The sequence below is a fragment of the Bactrocera tryoni genome, chromosome 3, assembly GCF_016617805.1.
Source record: "Bactrocera tryoni isolate S06 chromosome 3, CSIRO_BtryS06_freeze2, whole genome shotgun sequence".
Classification (NCBI taxonomy): Eukaryota; Metazoa; Arthropoda; class Insecta; order Diptera; family Tephritidae; genus Bactrocera; species Bactrocera tryoni.
The window spans coordinates 21,628,762-21,649,318 of NC_052501.1; the positions used below are offsets into that span (position 1 = coordinate 21,628,762).

The 20,557-nt window shown below is 33.7% G+C and overlaps 1 long non-coding RNA gene across 1 annotated transcript in view; it reads right to left on the bottom strand.

Annotated features, from left to right (window-relative positions):
* Positions 1–461: 461 nt before the first annotated feature.
* The window catches only part of LOC120771694, a 117,008-nt gene continuing 96,912 nt past the window's right edge, over positions 462–20,557 (bottom strand). Inside the window, exon 3 of the long non-coding RNA XR_005704996.1 lies at positions 462–516. This is a non-coding gene — a long non-coding RNA (uncharacterized LOC120771694). The remainder of the gene's footprint in view (positions 517–20,557) is intronic.

Genomic DNA, 20,557 nt, shown 5'->3' on the forward strand with positions numbered 1-20,557 from the left:
TTTACCTTAAAATACTTACCCTCCCCTTAAGTCAAGTGTATCGAAAACTTGTTAATGGAAGAAAAATCACAGTAACTTCAAATCAGAATTTGAACATCGAAAAATGGTATTATAAGTCATTATATCGTGACTCGGTATGAAAAAGTGGTGATATTAATTGATAACTTTCCAAAACACTAGCATGGTGAATATATGTATGTACTGTGTATTTAACTTTAAAATGGATATTTTGTGTTTTACAAGAACTAAGTGGAAATGTGAGCTATAGAATTTTCTAGTGTAGTACGAAAAATTGGGTATATTTTCACGGAATAACGTATGCTTTACTATATGATCACTATTAAAACTCCTCCATATATTTTGGTTAAGCTATATTTTTAAAGTATCTTGAATTCAATTAGCTTTCGAAATTAATCCCTTCTTATAATTTTTCTAATAAATTTAAAAGAAAATTCACTTACCTTACGGCACTGTACTTGAATTTTGCTGATGAAAGTCATTAAAAGTTTGTAGTCACTAGAAAAAAATAAAAAAAAGTAACTTTAATATAATGTAAAGTATTATATAACCAAACTCGCTCTATTTGAATATTTATTTGAGTTAATCAGCTACTAACTAGGTAATATCAACCATTGTGTTAAAAATCAAACCCATCAAGTCAAAAATAAATTTTATTAAAAATGTAAAAATTAAAAGGAGAAATAAAGCACACAAAGAGTGTGCGACAGAACAAAGAAAAAATATCAATTAAAGGCAATGTACCTGCAAGCATCTAAAAATACCCGAAAAAAACCTCGGTATGTCAATGAGGCTTAAACAGTAGTCCGTTAGCAAAATCGCATTTGTCCAATTAATATTTCAGTTCGAACGCTGGTCTTTCATAAACAAGTTGGACTATGAATGCGTTTTTTCATTCAACATTGGGCACCGCGATTCGTAAAAGTCCATTAACAGTTAAATAAAAATAAAACAACAATAACAAAATTAAGCAGTTGATTGGCCGCTGGCAATAAATAAAGTTGCTAGAAAATAAAACGGCCTGACTGGCGGGAGGGATGAGTAGTGATTTTCGCAAAAATAATGACATTGAAATTGTAAATTGTAATGTGAGCGGTGAATGCGCATGCGCAAAACTCAACAACAACACGTCAAGCACGCGCACACGCAGCGTATAACAATAACAATAGCTCAAGTCTCGCGCTGTTCGAATACATAGTTTGCTGATCGAGTGGTACAGACGCTACATACATACGTACAATATAAGAAACAACTTTATCATTAGTAAACGGCAACAACAACTAAAATACGCTTTTTAGAGTACATGTCGTAGGTAGAGCTGATTTTGTAAATGTTGCCGCTGAGCTTGTAAGTTTCAACACCTGCTGTGCACACAAGTACAATTTACAAAAAAAGGAAAAAAAGCCTAATAATCCGCGTATTATTACAGAGCACTGGTTAGTAACTTCATATTGAATGCCTATACTAATAGACAAGTGCATGATGACCCGTGGGTAAGCGTGCAAAACATTTTTTTTTTTATAATTTTCAAGTCATGTGATTTGTTAAAAGCCGAAGAAACATAAGAGTTGTAAGTTATAAAGGTTTATTTTCCATTAAAGAGCAGAAAATTGTTTTAAAAATATATGTATTTAGTAGTTCTTTTATGCATTTTTTTGTCTATATCTCGTAAATGACAAGAGCTATGAAAAAAAGGTATATGAAAAACTTGTAGGAAATTTTATTTGCTACAAAAAAGGTTCGAGGTCGCTATCAGTAACAGTTCTCGAGATATTCGGCTTTTTAAGTAAGGCTTTATAAAATTTTCATAGATGGTATGTAATAAAAAATCTATGAAAATTCCATAGAGCCTTACGTAAAAAGCCGAATATCTCGAGAACTATTAATGATAGCGATGCCATGCAAATTTCGTGAAAAAGTCAGGCTTAGAGCCCCATACTAACTCGCCTGTGTGAGGCGTTTTTGAAGAGTGAACAGTTCTGAGAAATATGCATCTAAAGTCAAAGCGATGCCATAAAATACCTCTAATTTGTAGGAATTTAAAGATAAAAAATCACGATTGTGGTGTATTTTCTATGGAAAATTTTTACATGCCTTGGTTCAGTTCTTAATGTTAATATTAAGGGATAAATTTTTCAGGGAATTTTTTCGAGGGTTTTTCCAAGGAAATTTCGTGACGGGACTGAAAAAAATTAATAATTAAAAAAAACGCCCTAATATATAGTGGCTGATTTTGTTGAGATACATATAAGGTTTAGTCTAAAAGTGGCTAACATAATTTAGATCGTTTCTTATCGTTATCATTTAGATCCATATTTCTAGATATTATTGGATACTTATTTACTTAAATTTTTAAGGATAAACATGGAATTATGTTATTGGTTTTGCAAGTCCACTGAAATGGAGGTGCCATAACAAAAGGAATACTCTGAATTATACTTTTTGAAAATCTAGAATGTCTTAATAAAGCAAGCGAGTTTTCTTATTTAATACCGCTATCTCTAAAAACTGTCATTTCGATTAAAGTCTTTATAGAATATGTTTCCAATGGTGTGTACAATAGAAACCGTGATTTTTTAGGTAAACGACTGGTTCAAGTTCCTGTAAAAAGTCACTAGGAACCAATAAGATTTCCCTTTTATGTTAAAAACGGACGAAATTCCTTTTTATAAATTTTTAAACACTGTACGTAGATATGGAACCAGTTTGCCATGACATTTGTAACATACAAAAGGAAGCGTCGGAGATAATAAAAAGTATATATATAAATAATCATGAGCAGAGTCTGTATATACTCGAAGTGGTCACTAGTTTTTGAGATATGGACCTGAAGTGTTTTTGCGTACTTTCTTTTCTCACCAAGAACCTGCTCATTTCCCGGAAACACCGATCTCGCATCCCTATATCATATAGCTGTCTTACAAACTAATCGATCAAAATCAAGTAAAATATCTTTTTAAAGGGTAGTATTCGGTGCAGTCAAAATTTGCGATTTGTCTTGTTTTAAATTCGGTAAAAAAAATTATGTGAAATATTCGATTGCCGGTAGATATTGTTAAGGGCTTACAGGTCACAAAAAATCGATGTTTTTTATTGACTTATTATTATTCTACAACACCTCTAGAATAGTATCTTAAATTTAAGTTGATCCGAGTAATAATTTCGGAGATACAGACTTGAGAACTTGTGCGCTCGAGGCTAGCCAGGCTAAGTGTGCCGCGTTTTTCTCGAAACTGTGTTTTTGAAGTCGGTTGGCAAGATTTCTCGAGAACTACTCAACTGATCTTCATGGAATTTTACACAGGTCTTGGAGATACAATTCTTAAAAACTTCGACGACAATTTTTTTTTCGATCTGCCAAAAATCCATTTTCCATTTTTCTTCTTTCGTATAAATTCTAAGTTAAGATTTTAACTCCTGTAAAACACGTATTTTTTCATTCATTAATAGTGTATGTTTGTAACAATAAAAAAATTTAATTTTTTATATGAGAAAAAAAATTTCAAAAGGCTTTTTTTTACCCGAGGAAACTAATGTAACCCCTTAGGTGGAGCTTGCGGAAGAAGTGGAACGAGATCAGCTCTTGTTTGGAAGAATTGTTGTCATATCTACTATAATTTGTAGATCCGATCCCTAGCGACTTTTTTGTATTATTAGATTGAAATGTATGGAAAACGCAGAGGTAATCGCCGATACTGATGTCCTGAAGCAAAAGACATTCGCTCTACAAAAATGGCATCAAAAAGTTGGAAGACAGCTATAATCGGTTATCTCTTCGAGGGAGACCAAATTGAATATCTTAGTCAATATCTTTTGAAAAAAAATGTATTTTGTTTTGTAACCTGTCGTATATACCGATGTATGTATTTCAGTAAAATTCACTGACGGTTACAGATTTATTTTATATAATTCCCACATTTGAATAAATATTAGCGTTAAGCTGGTTAAAAAGTCAGAAAAAAACAACCTAAATATCAGTGATAAAGACAAGTAATAATAAAACACCTAACGTTTCTGTAACACATATTATTTTCCATATAAACTAATAACATATACCTACATATGTATATGAATATATATATAGATAATGCTCAAGTAGTAAGCAGTTTTCAAGCTCAATTATTTCTTTTTGTTTTTACACCTTTCAACATTAAGACCGAAAATTTGTTGAAACCCAAAAATCAATCACAAGTCGCCAACATTATATTCAAATATAATATATGTGTATACATAAGCCTCTGGTATATGTATGTGCGTTTATTCATAGACTCACCCACTACCACCGCTTTAAGGCAGTAAATATGATATTGCGAATACACGCAATTTGATAGCGATTGTAAAGTAATAAAAATTGTTATTTCACAGTTGTGGGTCTCTGGTGCCAAGTGCAGATTTATTGTTAAATAATAAAAATTACTCAGGTCTAAAGAAAACAAACTTCTATCGCCAACTAATACTTCAAATTTAAGGTCATGGCGAAGTACGCGCCAAAAATTAGTTTTATTGTTTTTGTCATCTCATAGCCTGATGCCTCAATTGATAGATCACGAGTACAGGTACATATGTATATGTATGTTATTTAAGCGCATGCGCATGCTGCTTTAGATGTTTTCATTGAATGCATTGAATGTATTACTATTATTAAGTTTTTAATTTGTTATATTTCAATAGCTTTGCATGTTTTCTGATTTTTTTGAGGTTTCATTAAAAGGGTAATTATAAAAAAAAAAACCAGCGATTTTGGTACAGCATGTGTGCGAATGTGTAGGTATGTACATATGTATGTAGGTATTTTAGGAGACTCTAAGTCTATAAATACTTTTCGACAGGTTTCCGAATGCTATGCAACAGATTAGTAATAATAAATTATATAAAAGAAGCTGATGAGTTTGAAAATGTATTGATTTTTGCAGTTTTAATTTCTTTGCGCTAACTTATGAATTTTGTAGACATAAGAAGATATTTTATGAGTGAAGTATAAGTATGAGAAACAAATTAGAAAGTGTGTAGATAACAAGTGAATTGAAGAGTCTCCGGCTTACCACAGTTAAACACATTTTTTTTGCAAAATTCGTTTTTTTTATTCAAATTAGTTCCCTTCGAGGGTAATACATTGATTTTAGCGACCCCCTAACTTTGCGATACCATTTTTGTAGTACGTTTGGTCCTTTGCTTTTAAATAGGCCACAGTTTCGGCGATCACCTCTCCATTCGACGAAAATTTCTTCCCAGTGATCATTCCTTTCAGATCTAAGAACAGGAAATAGATCTGAAGAATATGGTTGACTTGTGACACCTTGCATTGTATTGGTGAAAAATTTTATTATATTTCTTCAATTGAGGCCATTTTTCGCCGATTTCGTCCAATATAATTATTACATAATAGTCTCTGTTGATGGTCCTTTCTTTTTCAAGTAGGTTTCTTACGTGTTTCCGTGATTTAGAAAGGGTTCATCACATGAAGTCCACTCGAATGACTGTCGTTGGGACTTTGGAGTGAAATGATGGAGCCATGTTTCACCCATTGTCACATATCGACGCAAGAACTCTAGTTTAGTACGCTTAGACATCTCCATGAGCTATTAGATAAAATAAATCAAAAGCAAAAAAAGCTGAAGATACAATATACTTTTTACAGCTTTTGTTTTCTCCCAAGCCTTCAAACCATTTGGCTTAGTTTAACAGTCGCAGTTTGGTAATGACTACGACTTTCTGAAGGGTATTCGACAGGCTATATTTTCTAACTTTGAACATAAATTGTAGTAAAATAGATTCAAAACTAGACTTCCAGACGGTCAATTATGGGCATTTCTGCCTTGTTTTTTCCATTGAAGTGACTTTGTTTAACTGCTTTGGCACGCCTTCTGACACATACGGCTCATACAATTTGGTCCAGTTTTATCACCTTTTCACAGATGTAAAGAGGTCTAACACCTTTAAATCATTAAAGCAGCTGATGCATACAAATTACAATAATAAAGTTAGGAATATTCTTGAAACTCTTGCAGAGGCTCCGAATCGAAGAAATTTTATACATACTTACATATAACTCGTACACTGACCGCCAGTTAGAGTAATGGAAATAATTATATCTACTACTATATGCGAACTTGGTTAATTTGTAGACCAATTTTATACTTTCAATTTTGATGAAAGCTTAACTATCTCAAATTAGGTATATAGGAGGTACTATTGACCAGATTTTATCTATTTTTTCCAATACTATATTCAGATATATTCGATATAAAGGCAACCGGAAAATCAAAAACCTTTGTATTAGGTATATGGCGGCTAAGGGAAGTATTGACCAGATTCAACCCACTTGTAACACACAGACATACTACTATCAGGGAAAAATTCTCTCTGAATTATAATTTATATGTCTCGTATTGACCGATATTTTTGGAAAAAATCAACTATAAAAACTGGGTCCACATATTCTGCACCAAGGAGCTTGAACAGTTTTGATTGGATTTGATTTTTTGTGGCATACTTAATTGGAATTATTAGTAAAAGTTTTATCTTGATATATTAATATAATCCTGATTCTTTTTACAAATGGACTTTAAAACTGTGTTATAGTATGGGAACTAGGCGTTGTTGCCGATTTCGCCCATTTTCACACTGTGATATATGAATATGAGAGGAATGCCAGGTACCAAATTCTGTTGAAATCGGTTGGTCGGGTTCCGAGATACGTGATTTCACTTAAAAGTGGGCAGTATCCCGCCCATCGTTTAGTTATGGTATCTCATATGTGGTTATTGGCATTTTGTGGGCATGGCAATAGTCCGATTACGCCCATCTACCATTTCGATCTTTTGTTTTGCCAAGGAATACACATACCAAGTTTTTACTCAAGTTATTCAAGTTTCGATTGCACGGACGGACGGACGAACAGACAGACAGTCAACAGGATTCCAACTTTTTTTGTCATCCCGATCTTTTATATATACATATATAACCCTATCTATCTCTCTTAGTTGTAAGTGGTACATATGTACAATCCTTAGGTGAACAAAAATAAAAGTAACGGCACTTTTTTCAACGAAATTGTCCTTGTATCTTTCAATATCAAAGGTTTTAACCTCATACCATTTATTAAGAATTAAAAATTCGAAACACTCTTGTAATCTGCTTCGATACCGAAGAATTAACTATGGTGCTATGCAGAGAATACAAAAGAAATATTTTTATGCGATAATCTTTGCGAAACTGATGACGGCATCAGCATAGTGGTATACGTTGACTGTCTTGACAACCATTAATTACATTTTTCAACCCATACAAACATACATATGACAAAGTTCTGTCGTCTGCTTGGACCGCCTATCCGATCTTTTAGTTTATACTGAAAACTAATGATCTCTAAATTTTATCATTTTTCGATCTTCTCATACTATCTGTATCATTGGTATGTTTTGTTCAAATAGTTTGTTATTGTAGTTGAACGTAGTAATGACAATGTCATTGACAAAACCAAATGCATATATAGCTGCAGCCCTCTCTATGAGTTACAAACATACCGCGTTGCCCCTCTAATAGTCTTGACGACTGAATCGGTAAATTTACGCACACACCTTGACAGTTGCCTTTTGACAATTGTGACGCTGTCAAACTTGTCTTCACCATATTTTATTTGTCAAATTCTTTGTTCACCTCACCCAACTATGTACTCACTAGGCGAACATTAACAGCTCTTTCTTAGCCTAAATTTGAAGTGCGTTGCATTGAGTGTCGTGGGAAATGACAGAAACAGCAACACTTCGGTTTTCGCGTAAAATAACAACTAACTTAGAGGCAAAAGACACAATAAAAAATAAAATAAAAACAAAATGAAATAAATATGACCGTATTTATGTATGTATAGGATAGTATATAGTATACATACATACTTGCTATAACAAATAGATTGACATATCTTTTATTGCCCGCTGAATGCCGTGTGCCACCTTCCGCGCCTTCTTTGCCTTGCACTTTAAGCTTTCAGCAATTCTTCGCTATTCAATACTTGCCGCTATTCGCTCATATCTTCTTTTTGTTTTACTGGCGTGTCAAGTGTCGCGGCTGTAACGCTCTTGTGTGTTGGCGTTGGAAGTGTTTTGATGTTTTTCTAAAGTGTTGCAATTTTTTATGCGGTTTTATGCGTTTTGTCGGAACTGCCTTCGCCGGCGTTGAAGCCGCTTTTAAGCGTTGACCTTGACATTGTTTCTACTTTCACATCTTATACTTCATTGCAGAGCTAGAAGCAATAAATTTTAACTAATTTTTGTGGTTTTGTAATGAATTATGTGCTTGCAGAGGAAGAGATAAAGAAATATGCGTGGGTAGACATAACAAAGCTAAGATATTTTTTGGTCTAGGTACCATATTTCTTAAAGTGGTGTTAAAGTGCAGATCTTGGATGATTTGCAGAATTATACATTTTGGTATTTTTTTTGTACTTAATGCTAATGCCGTTCAAAATAATGCATGAAATCCAAAATATTCGATAACAGCGCTGGCTGCTCTGGCCAATATATTTATGCAAGTATGACAGATAATTGGTAAATAGGTGTGAACTATCTGCAGTTTCAGAAAATGGTTCAGGTTCAATGCTCAATAAGCACAGTAAAGAGCGTATTTTCATTTAATGTTTCATTAAATGACTACTAGTTCTCTTTTCCATCAGTAATACCATAAAATTCGACTTGCTTTCTAAATAGTATCACGCATTTGCTTCAACTTTAATCGAATAAACTGGAGGAAATTAAGGTCCTAAGTCAGACGTATTGTTACTTAGTTGAAGACAACTCAGCTTTAAATGATTTTACTCCAAGATATTTCTCTATCAGATTCCATGAAAAAAAAAATACATTCTAAAATTTACCGATCCTACGAGGTAAGATCTCTGAAAGTACAGCTCTTGGCAGGATAAAATCCGGGTTAATTCCGGAAACGTAGAACCAGCAGTTGTGGGAATATGTTGCAGGCGAAGAGCTCAAGTTGCCGCGAGAATCGAGAATGACCCTTACGCAGCTTCGCTTTAGATACTGTAGCAGGTTCCTACTTATCTAGAAACGATCGAACCACCTCTTTTCATGTTCTGCTAACCCTACACCCGACATCGAGAACAACTTATATAATTCTTTCCATCCTAACAGAGACTAGGTAACCGCTGCATATAGATGTGCTTCATAGGAATAAGATATTGCGATGTTCATGAGTTGCCTAATCTTGATCAAGCGCAATTACCGTATTCGCACAATCTCTGAGTTAACATATTTTTCCAGTAATATGGAAGTCAAACAGAAATGGTCGCGTTTCTCATAGTTGTTCAATTCTCTTTTTTAAGCATTAGACAACGCTATCAAGCACCTATCCCTGCCTTCAAATAGAAATATGTTTGTCCTCTTCTAGCTGAATATGGTCGTTTTCGCTTACCTTTTGGTAAGATATTAGTTAATCATATAATATTGTATGCATACCAGATTCTCTCTTCCTACATGTGTGAAAGTTCTTTTGGGCGTTTATTTTCTGCATTTCTTCTTTTTCCTTAACACGTTTTTTTTAGTTGTATCATAAGGGAAAAAAGGAAGGGTGAAATATTCGAGGCTTATGCTTTATAGGAAGCTTTCATGGAAACCAAATACCTAGAAGAGATTGAGGAAGGTATCAGTCGCCTTATATTGTTATAGAAGAGTGATTGCGAAGAGGTGAGGCTCTAGTGGGGCTCTATTAAACCGAAATTAAGCCAATAACTTTTTATGGGGTCGTTGTCTGGTGGGAGGCTTTTGGAAAAACCACATTAGCTGATACTCTTTTACTGATGTATGGAAGCTAACAAAGACCAAACTCTACAAATCACTCATCATCACAGTCCTGCTATTTGGTAGGAATGGACGATGAGAACATCTGATGAGTCGACGATACGAGTTTTCGAGGGAAAGGTTCTGCGGAAGATTTATGATCCTTTGCGCATTGGCAACGGCGCAATCGATGGAACGAGTATTGTTCACCATAGTTCAGCGAATTAAAAGACAGCAGCTACGCTGGCGAGGTCATGTTGTCCGAATGGATGAAAACACAACAGCTCTGTGAGTATTCGACGCAGTACCCGCCGGGTGAAGCAGAGGAAGAGGAAGACCTCCACACCTTTTGAATGACCAGGTGGAAAAGGGCATGACAACACTTGTAGCGTGCAATTGCCGGCAAACAGCGAAAAGACATAACGACTGTCACGCTTTCTTAAACTTGATTATAACTGCGTAAGGAAACCAAGAGGGAGGGTAGGGAATGGGATATTCTGACAGGAGCTCTCCATCAAATGTCGTTTCCGGCTACCAACCAATATAGCGTCTTTCAATTGGAAATGGTTGCTATCAACGTAGCAATGGATGCACTGCTCCGAAGTGAAACTGCCTTCTAGCAAAGGACCAATTGACCTTCTGTTAGTTCGGCAATTAAAGGTGGTGCGAATGCACGATCTTTCTGGCCTAAAGTGAGCCGTAAGATGTCCTCCGAACTACTTGCTCTTGGCAAAGTCAATCTTGCTGCAATTGTTAAGTTCGAACTATACACTGTCCAATAGTTTCATACAACATGTGCCAAATATTTTGTCAGACGCTGTATGAAGGAAGGCAAGGTGGAGTTATCCTGCCACTTTCTCTTATATCGCCCGGCTTTTGCCAGACTAAGATTGAAATATCGGAAGACATTATTAGCTCTAGCTGCAGATATTTTTCAACCAAAAGTAATATTTTTGTTGTATTCCTGAGTAGTAAAAGCTTTAATAGTTCGTAAGTTCCAAAAATATATGGATCTATTCGATATGGATCTTTAGCGAAAACGTTGAAACCTTGTTTAGTAATATTTTAAAATATTTAGTAAACAAAACACTTCCTTCTCTTCTGCAAATATACTCGTAAAGTATGAAGAAAACTAATTGCAAATGCTGAATATCGTCGCTGTAGAGCTATAAACCGACATATAATAAATTTTATTGCAGAAATCTCATAATGAATTCTAGTTTGTAATAACACTTCTCATATGCGTACATCATACAAAGTTAATTTAAGAATCTTTGGAAACACTGCGATTTCACTTTATGAGAATTTTTTCTAAATAACGCCAGAAAACAAAATAAATAAGTTAAAGTCGTCGGTGCGGATTAAATTCAAAGTCATAAAGTCCCGTATAAAGAAACGAGAAAATTATTAAACAAACAAAAAACAAAAACACTTAAGGAAATCGTTGAAAATCATTGCAAAATCATAATAAGTATATTCTCTGTTTTTTGGTTTAATGAAAACAATTACACAAGATCAGAACAAAGTAGAGAAGAAAAAACATTAATGTAAACAATGCTTATTCAAAGGTGAGTTAAGTAATCTTTTCGCACTTAGAACCTGAAAGTCGTTGAGCTGCTGAGTATGATTTAATAGCTTAAAGAACAATAACATGAAAAGCAATTGCAAGTGTTTTTGAAATCTCCAAGTGGTGAGCAGCTTATGTAAATCGTAAAAACTTAAATCCAGAGGAACATTAAAAATGTATGTAAAAAGTTAAAAAGAGGCAAAAATTTTGGAAAAATCTTGTAGTTTGTAGGACTGATGGTAAAGGAGCTAATTTATATAGAGTCTTTCAGTTTTTTTTTTTAATTTTTTTAGTTCAGCTTACATAGTTTCTTGCTCATTTCAGGTTATGAGAGTTATGGTTACATTTGGTGATTTTGAAAATATTTAAATATGAAAACTGGCAATCTTTGCGCTGCCTTGTGAATAAAATAATCGTGTGCGCACTGAAACTCCAGCCTTCTGACTAACAAAAGATTGGTAGTGGATACATATTATCGAGTAAGTTTCCACAGTATATTAAAAAAATATCGTCCGCTAGAGAGTATAAGCTCTTTATTTCCAAAGAGAGGGAAGTTCTCATTTCTGCGGTCTTTCCTAGTTTGAAAGCAGAGAGAAAAATCTGCGCTTATAATTTCATCTCTTCCATACGAAACCGTCAATCAATTAGCATTAAAAAGAAAAAAAATATATTCTGATCGATATGAAACCTTTTTTAATATGCGGATTGTCTGTAAAAATAACCAATAAAGCAATATTAAACTAATTAGACATCAGTCATAAGTTGCAGGAATTCTTCCGTATATTTCTTATGGACGATAGCACTGAGTTCAAATCTGGTTCAAATAACTATTTTTGCATACAATCGGATTTAATCTCAATTTCAAGGTCTTTTAGAGACTTAAACTAGAAAAAAAGGTTATTTAACTTAATTTTGATCGATTGGATACCGAGAGCTGTAGAGGCAAGCGAGACGCATTTGCAAACAAAAAGAAGAGAAGCCGAAATGCGTGAGTACGAAGAGCTTGACAAGCTGGCCGATAGTAGGAATGCTCGAAAATTCTACGAAAAGATGCAGCGACTAACAGAAGGTTTCAAGACGGGAGCATACTTTTGTAGAACCCTCAGGGGTGATATAGTGACTGATTCCCAGAGCATACAGGTATAATGGAGGGAACATTTCTCCAGCCTGCTGAATGGCAGTGAAAGCATAACACCTGGCGATGAAGAACCAGATTCCCCAATCGATGATGATGCAGCAGACGTTCCATTGCCCAACCATGAAGAAGTTCGAGTGGCAGTTGTCCGTCTAAAGAATGCCAAAGCGGCGAAGGCCAATGGATTCTTGGCCGACTTAACGAAGAGCTGATTCTTTATCATCAGCATCAGTTTCTTTGTAGAATATGGTTGAACGCAATCATGCCCGACGATTGGAAGGGAGATCCCACAATATCCGTCAACCACCGTGAGATAAGCCTCCTAAACATCACATATAAGGTGCTATCGAGCGTACTGTGTGACAGATTAAAGCCCAACATCTACAAACTGATTGGAACTTATCATGCTACTTGGGACCGAGTAGGCAATTGAAAAGTAAAATCCTCTCTCGACGAACAAAACCCAAACTCTATATATCACTTATTATTCCCGTGCAGCTATATGGTGCGGAGCCATAGACGATGACAACGTCTGATGAGTTGGTATTATGTGTTCGAGAGAAAGGCTCTGCGAAAGATTTATGGTCCTTTGCGCATTGGCCACGGTGAAAATCGCATTCGATGGAACGATGAGCTGTATGAGATATATGACGACATTGACATAGTTCAACCAGCTCTGTGAGTATTCGACGCAGTACCCGCGGGAGGAAACAGAAGAAGAGGAAGACCTCAACTCCATTGGAAAGACCAGGTGGACGCATCTGGCTAGATTCGGAATCTCCAACAGGTGCCGAACAGCGAAAATGAAGAACAACTGGTGCGCGGTGTAAACGATGTCCATGTCAATAAAGAAGAGGACGTTTGTATGAAAGCTATAAGCTATAGTGGCTCAAATTGAACGCTTCTTTCGGATATTCTGCTATTACTTTAGGAATTAATTCATGTCGAATATAAAATGTTTTTTATACAAGTACATATACATATTCGATCGTTCAGTTTGTATGGCAGCAATGGTCCAATACTTTAAGCCGATATTACAAAAACTGAGGAAAGTACTTCGCGTATATATATGGACAGACGGACATATGAACATAGCTAAATCAACTCAACTCGTCACCCTGATCATTTCTGTATATATTTTATAGCTGTGATAATAATGGAAACGTAAGAAAAAATATAAAAAAATTATTTTTTTTTTCATTTGAATTCAATGGACATAAAGAAATCTTCAAGCGAGTACAAAAAATTACATATTTTTGCGCTTAATTGCACATATAAGGAAATATTCACTTGGAAACTAGCCTCAGGCTATTAAATCAAATAGAGAACTAGAAGATTTATTTTTTTGTTTAAGACTCATCCAAACACATGAAAGCTATATTGTAATTTATTTTTGGGAATTTAACAGAGTTAGTTCTATTGTTCATACAAATGTACATAAGTACGCATGCGCATTAATGCTTATTTTTACTCTACACGTGCAGATGATATTGTAATTTATTTTATATTGCCATTATTAAGTTAAATACGCTCACATACACACACAAACACATAGACACACCTTCATAAGTAGATACATATCGCTTATGCCGAAAAAGTGTAGAAAAAGGTGTCATGTCGGTGGGTATCAAATGGAATGAGTCGATAATTCGCAACATGAGTAGATGATGTGGCTAATTGATTTGCGTACACATAAGCATACAAACACACATATATGGCGTACAAAGTGAAGTGAGTTGGTCAGTTTTGCGAAAGCGTGTGATTTATTCACCTTTTTCACACAATGCTTTTAGCCACGGATAAAGTAATTCTGGCAATTAAATTATGAACGCAGGTACATATGTACTTATGCATATACTATATGTATATACTCGTATATATATATAATTAGTGTTTTTATATATGTTAAGCGCATATTGTCTGTTCGTAAAGTGCGTGAGTTGGATAGACAATTACATAAAGCACTCGAACGACACTTGAAAATACATCAAACGAAACTCATGAGGCCAATAAAAAGTTCTTCAAGTTATTCTTAAAGCGTTAATTAACCCTTGTAGTGTGGAAAAATTAATTAATTTTGAAATATATATATTCTTATATGTTTGATTATACTGAATAGGATATGTTAAGATCGCAGTGAAGTTTAAACCACCCAAAAAGAAAAGTCGGAGACCCTATATGATACAAATATGTCAGCGCTACCGATTCAGCTTTGGTTTAGCTGTGATAAACTGCACATTTGTCGGAACCGCTGGTATCGCATCACTGTAGCATATAGCCGCCATACAAACTGACTGACCAAAATCAAGTCTTTGAATAGAAAACTTTTTTCTTCGCTAAGTTTGGTATAGATTAAATTTTTGCCTAAGACGGTGCTATAATCTCCAAATATATTGCTGAGATTGGAACTTCTTAGCATATACTATGTACATACATACATACATATGTACATATATAGCTGCCATTTAAACCGAACGATTAAAATCAGATTCTTTTATAGAAACTTTTCATTCTATGTAGAGAATTAAGCGTTTGTCAAATTTAGTTTAATTTTTATAATTTAATTCAGTTAAATTATTTTTGGGTTACTTTATTTAATTTTGTTTAATTTTAATTTTAATTTAAAGTTTGATTTTAATTTTAAATTTAGTTTTAAATTTAATTTTATTTTTAATTTTAATTTTAATTTCAATTTTATTTTTAATTTTAACTTTAATTTAAATTTAATTGTTAATTTTAAATTTAATTTTAGTTTTAATTTCAATTTCAACTTTAATTTTACCTTTAACTTTATTTTTAATTTAATTTTATTTTAATTAATTTTAATTTTAATTTAATTGCTAATTTTAAATTTATTTTTAACTTTAATTTTATTTAAATTTAATTTTAATTTTGTTTTTAATTTTTAGTTTAACAGATCGGAAATTTTTTTTTAACTTTAATTTAATTTATTTTAATTTTAATTTTAATTTTAATTTAATTTAATTTTAATTTTAATTATTTTAATTTAATTTTAATTTTAATTTAATTGTTAATTTATTTAATTTTAATTTTGTTTTTAATTTTTATTTTAACTTTAATTTAATTTAATTTTATTTTAACTAATTTTAATTTTAATTTAATTGTTAATTTTACATTTACTTTTAAGTTTAATTTTACTTAAATTTAATTTTAATTTTAAATTTTGGTCTAATTTTGCTTTTAATCTTAACTTTAACTTAATTTTACTTAAAATTTTAATTTTAATTTTGATTTATATTTATATGTATTTACTTTTAACTTATATTATTTTGCTTACTATCAATTTATTTCATTTAATTTTATTTAAATTTACTTAATTTAATTTAATTTAATTTCGTCAAATTTGATTTTATTTCACTTGATTTGATATGCTTTTTTCGTTCTATTTCATATAATTGTTTATTTATTTTTATTATTTTATTTCATCTGATTGATTATTTTATTTAATTTTCCAGAAAAACCGCATTCCATAACTTTTATTTGTGGCATGTTCATTCTGACTGACATCTTGTCAAAATAAGTAAACAACTGTCAAGCATTTTTAAAGGTGTCACGAACGAAATCCGTTACATGTTGATCATTTTAATTTGTTAGATGCAATAGTACGTGTGCTTTTTATAAGATCTTCCTATGACCCAATAATTAAAAATAAATAAATTCCATTTTTAAGTTAAATATTTTAGTATTCTTATTATATTTTAATGAGAAGTTAAAACTTTATCATTGGAGCAAAGTTGTCAGCAGCAAAACTTCGAATTCGCATTTCAAAAGCTATAGATATGCTTCTTTAGCTCAATTAAGAGCTTAGAAACCCCTTTATCAACCCTATTTATTTTCGTAAATATAACAAAATAATAGAACTTTTTAACTTTCAATTGGACCTAAAAATTTTACACTTTCAGTTACTTTAAAAAAAAGTTGTCACTACTTTCCATCTAGAAAATATTAAATTTTATTTAAAGTTCTTAAAGTATTAGATCGATATGGTGTATGATACGTCTTAAAAATATTACTCAATTGGTAGGATAAAGATAAATCAAAAATTTCCGTCGTTTCTGAAACTGTAAAATATTATCGGTTATATGTACATATGTATGTATGTGATTTCTGAAAACTGACTGTTTCTAGATCGCCATTGTAATTGAAGATTTAACAATAAAAAATATAAAAATAAAAGAAAGTTTTACTAGACTAAAAAGTGGGCACAGTTTTATACCTATATCCATACCTATACCTTGGAAGTTGATAAAATTGTACTAGAAACTAAGTGTTCTGAACTAAAAGATGCCAAAACTTGGAAAGATTGGAATTGGAAATTGGCTTAAACTGCAAATGAAAGAAGAATATTCCTCAAGTATCGTGCAGAGATCTGTGGGAAGCTACAAGGAGCGTTCCAAAGTAAACAGGAACAGAACAAATGGTTTTTTCGGCAAAATCAATTTATTTTATTCAAAATAGTCTTCCTGCTTCAATACAGCTTTTTGCACGGCCCTAAAGCATGTCGAACGAGAGTTTTAGCTCGTTGGCCAGTATTCCGGTGCAAGCTTTTTGAATGACCTCTACATCTGCTTTCCTTTCATGAGCAAATGCATTTTTCCGAAAAGGAAAGGCACTGTGCTATATCAGGTGAATACGGGGAGTGGTTAATGGTTAAAATGATTTTTGGTCAAATAATCGCTCACAAGCGTCGAATCGAATGTTGGTTTCTCAGCATTTTTTGGTCGTCAGTCAATTTGTGCGGAAAAACCATGCATATACCTTTCGTAAGCCCAAATGTTCCGTCAAAATGCGATAAATCGATGTTTGATGTCTTGGAGATGTTCAGTTCTATTCCATGAATTTCAATGATGATTTCGGCTGATTTTTGATGAATTCACGCACAGTTTCGATGGAATTTCCGGTGATCACGGATTTTGATTGGCCCACATGTTGATCGTCATTTACATATGTCTCCCACGACCACTTCGAAAACGTTGAAACCACTCTGCTACGGGATGGGCAATCATCGCTATAAACTAGTTCCACCAATTGAAACCTTTCGGAAAAAGTTTTACTAATGTTAAAAAAAAAATTTAATGTTGGCTCTTCGTTCGAAGCTCATTTCGCACCGATAACACAAACACACTGACACTTAGAACGCAATAACTTCACATACAATCAATGAAATTCTCAATGGACAATCGATAAAGATAGATTCTAACGCATCAGTCAACATACAGATGGCGCCATCAGGAAGCACTAGATTCAAAAAGTCCTGTTTACTTTGGAACCCACCTTGTAGTATTTCCAGCCAAAGCCTCCGACCTTATTTTGCGATATCAAATCAAGCCAGAGTGTTTTTAAACGAGAAAAGTAAGCTTTCAGATATAATTTCATTTCTATATCCTTTGGAAGAGTCCTATAGCGGGTTTTAGACCAAGTTTTAGCCATAACATGTAAGCGCCAATTGGACTACTTGTATGACCAGTTAGGTTTGCTAACACTATTCTTAGATATTACTGAGTGCAAGATGTTCTCTAGAAATTAGCGAAAGCATAACGCCAGGCATACATTGGGTCTCCATGAAAAAACGGTCAATAAACGCTACATTCACCCGCTTAGTTGTCAAATTAAAAAGTTTTAAAGTATTTTCAAATAGTAATTAGAACACATAACAGTATTTTAATAACATTGCTACCGTAAGGCGGAGAGACTACACCCGCTAATTACGAATAGCTGAAACAGTTGAAGACAGTTAAAATTTAACAGTACAATAATTGTGGTGTTTTGCGAAAAAACGGTAAAACTGACAAATAAATAAATCACCTCTGAGTTTTGGTAATAAACTTTTCCAACAATGTTAGATTTATACTGCAACTAAGTCACCAACTCACTGACTGAACGCCTAAGTCACAGGCGACAAGAGCGAGTGAGTAGTCATATGACGGAGGGTGTGTACGCTGCGGGTGTGCTGGAAGAGGCCATAAGTGAATGACTTCTAAAGTATGTATCTTCTGGGACATAAAATGACCGAAGAGTAGTAACACGTTTATGCATAAATCTATGGAATAACTATAAAATAGGTAAGTAGTAGCTGCCGCATGAAGTAAGCAAAGGTTATTAGATTAGGAAGGCAGTGGCAATTTGGATAATTGGCAAAAAGACAAGTAGAAGTAGAGAGACAAGTAGCGGCTCACACCTTCAAACATTGAGTTCCTTCCGCTTTTAATTAAATTGCCAACGCATGACACATGCACACACACACACACACTACTACAAACACAATTGTATGGGGGAAGTTGAGTGTGGTCACGCCTTGAAATGCGAAAAAGCCGTTATTGGGTTTGGTCCCAGCAAAACAGTGAATGCCTCGCTTCTTTATTTTTTATGCGAAAAACATAAATAAATGAATCGCGAGATTCACCAGCATTACGTAAGCCTTTCGTATAAGCGAGTAGTTGTCTTCGAAAACACTAGACAGGGAATATAAACACATACACACACCTACTACGTTTTAATATATTCTAAAACTAACGCAAATGAGTTCTTCAACCAATACGGCCGTCGCTGACCAACCGTTGCTAGCGCTATCGCTTCTGAGCGCCCATGGAGGAGTTGTCTCTGATGTTGACGGATGTGTTGAGCATGTTGGTGGCACATGCAAATTGCGTATAAAATACAAAAGCAATATTTATATTAATGATTTTACAGTGTTGTAATAGTTGTTCTAGAAGTTCTGATTTTAGTTCGGTCTCTAAGGATATCCATTGTCTTATCTGTATTGATGCGTGTGCACGAATGAAAAATGAAGTTGGAAAAACGGCAGAAAGTGAAAAATTGCATTTGCGTGGATTTAATCACAAGATAAGTGATTTATTAAAGAATTACAGGTATATCTCAAATTAATGGTAATATTAGAAAAGCAAGGAAAACGTTTTCATATTTCTTTTTAGCCATTTCTGCAAATGCGCCCGTTTATCGGTGATTCCGTACTGCAAATGGTTAAATAACAGTATATATGCCATAACCTTGCCAGCCGACTATTGCATTTTTCTACACTTTGAAGCGGCTTTATCGTATGCAGTCTCGGTTGATTGCTGATTGAACTTCGGATTGAAATGATGGATCCATGTTTCATCCATTGTCACATATCGACGCTAAAATTCGGGTTAATACGCTTGAACGTCTTTAAACACTGCTTCGAGTCTTTAACTCGTCGTTGTTTTTAATCCAAAGTGAGCTCGCGGGGCACAGAGCTTTCTTATGCCCAAATATTCGTGAATGACATAATGTATACGTTCAGTGTATATCTTTAGAGTGCCAATCAATATTACTTTGTGGATTTTTTTTTTATATTTTTGTCGGTAGCAACCTCTTTTGGGCGACCAATGCGTTTACCGTCTTCGGTACTCATTTCACCACCTCTAATAATAGCATACTAATGCTTGATGACTGATTTTCTGGGAACAGTGTGCGGAAACTCGTCATCAAGCTTCAACTTCAAAAAAACAATGTTTTATCAACGCGAGATTCCTTTTCACCCATTGATATAATTCACAAACTAACAAAACAAATGATCCGACTGCTGTCAGAATTATGTACGCGCCTTTTGAGGTTATGGCTAACTAAAAATCATATGGACTTATTTCTAGTAGCGCCATCTATGTGTCAGGCCGGCGACTTTTCAATTGATCTGTTAGAAGCATACACTTTTCTAGAGAGATACTTATCGTAATACACACATGTGTATGAGATTTATGTTCAATTTCCTTCGGGGAATTCTTGCTAATATCTTAAAAATCGTGGAAATATATATTCAAAAGCTTCGTTATGAAATAATATCAGGGAAAGGGTCTTGTTATTTAACGACAGAAGGCAATCAGAATATGTACATACATATGTATTTCCCCAAGTAAGAAGTCGACTGGCGCGCTGTTGTTAACTCGGCTATAATCGCGTAAGCGGTGTCTGCGCCAATTAAGAAGAAGTCGGTAAATTCGTTTCAAATCTTATTTTTACTAAGGAAAAATATGTTATTGAATTATTCTA